At 38.9% G+C, this 1,781-nt stretch overlaps 1 protein-coding gene across 1 annotated transcript in view; it reads left to right on the top strand.

Moving 5' to 3' along the window:
* The window catches only part of LOC118477190 (putative inorganic phosphate cotransporter), a gene marked incomplete in the record, with an annotated part of 7,020 nt that extends 5,869 nt beyond the window's left edge, over positions 1 to 1,151 (top strand). Inside the window, 1 exon segment of the mRNA XM_035972031.1 lies at positions 1,140 to 1,151.
* Positions 1,152 to 1,781: the final 630 nt, after the last annotated feature.

The following is a 1,781-nucleotide window of genomic DNA, read 5'->3' on the forward strand; positions in this document are numbered from 1 at the left end:
ATTATTATTCATTTACGACGTGATTTTCTATAATTTTGAAATTAGTTCAGTTGTCCCCGGCACATCAAACTTCAAAGGCCGGATGGCTGGACTTCAAATTCACAGGTACTTTACATCCGGCCGGCCCACCATTCGCCTACACTTTGAGCCCCATTTCTTATTACACGTTACGATTGGCCGTACGGCCCAGAATCCTGTCCGGTCGACCTGTACTTGTAATATTCCCTCTAATGTAAACCTTTGTAAAAGTACATGGAAGCACACTGGCAATCTCTTCAAAAAGCAGGGTCAATAAAGCATATCTTATCATTTCTTACATAACAATTGCACCGCCTTGGTAGGATACAGGAAGAAAAAAAAACACGCACCGTGCCAAATTATATATTATGAACATCGACTCTGTTTGAACAAGCTTGCTTTCAGCTGCACCTCAGGTTGCTTGCTGCGTAGATTATTGTATGTAAAAAGAGAAACACGCTGGATGAATGCAATGCTTGTAATGCTAAAAAGAGACCGCAGAACAGTCGGCTGACGCAGGCAAGTGGCCTACACAACTACAAGGCCATTTATTAGAGTTTTCACATGTAACATGTGTGTGTGAGGTAGCGAGGTGAAATAAGGCGCTCGTCAAAATAATCAAAGTAAAAAAACTGGCATTTTTCCGCAGGTTTGGGAATTTTTATAGAATTTTTATAGAATTTTTGGTTTTTGGCTTAACACCTTTCATGCCCTTAAGAGAACACATTTCTGTTTTGATTGTATTGAAAAACGTTGATTCAAGGCATAAAAGATGACGTACATTTTCAGTTTCCACGTACTCTCAAGCTGAGGAAATAACTCAACTTTGGAGGCCACTTTCTCGTTAATTTTACCTCTGAAACCAGGCGACCCCCACCTTAAAATTCCCAATATCTTGACTTATATGGGCATTACAAAAATCCAAAGTAAGGCAAATGAACAAGCTATACGATAATGTCAATCACGTCATATGCCCCAAGATTGACGAGCGCTTGGCTCCACCGCGTTGTGACACATTTAATGTTGTTATTTACAGGCCCAGATCCGTGTATAAATGCATTCCGTAGAATCTATTGAAAATTAATAAACTAAACAAATATATGAACAAAATACAATTTTAAAAAGAAAAGAAACAAACAAACAAACAAAAAAAGCATCGCTAAAAGTACAAACACAGTAACGCCTGTTTAGTAATGGAAAACAATTTACATATCCAAAGATTTTGAGATACCGAGGAGCAAATACCTGGCAATGTTCTTATTTGCTTGAAGATATTCAAGCATGACAATGTGGCCTTGACTTCTCCAGTTTAGAATCTGATACCTTGGACAAAACAACCCGCCCTAAAAAAAAGCCAAAACCCCAAGAGTTTCGTAAATATTCTAAATTTGGTCTGACCTAAATGTTTGGACACGAGTGTTACTCGTATCTAAGCATTTTTTTTTCTCATAATTTGAAGAGAAGCGTTTGGATTCAATAACAGCGATTTTGCTATGAGGAAAAAAGCTGGACAGACTGACAGATAAGATAAAGGGACGGTAAAAAAGTAGAACGTTCAAGTGGCACCCCCGAGTCGTCTGCTATACATTTTTATAGTGCGAAGAATATTCTTCGTTTTGCTGTAACTGTAACGTACTTGGCCAGCAAGCAGACGTCTGAGGGTTCGAATCCACGAAGAAGCAATTATGTTGCCAGCCTATGTAAACTTAAAATATCTCCAGGTTCCTCTCGATCTTCCCCTAGCTTGACCTTTTGAAATGCCC

The sequence above is a fragment of the Aplysia californica genome, unplaced genomic scaffold (assembly GCF_000002075.1).
Source record: "Aplysia californica isolate F4 #8 unplaced genomic scaffold, AplCal3.0 scaffold00020, whole genome shotgun sequence".
NCBI classification, from domain to species: Eukaryota; Metazoa; Mollusca; class Gastropoda; order Aplysiida; family Aplysiidae; genus Aplysia; species Aplysia californica.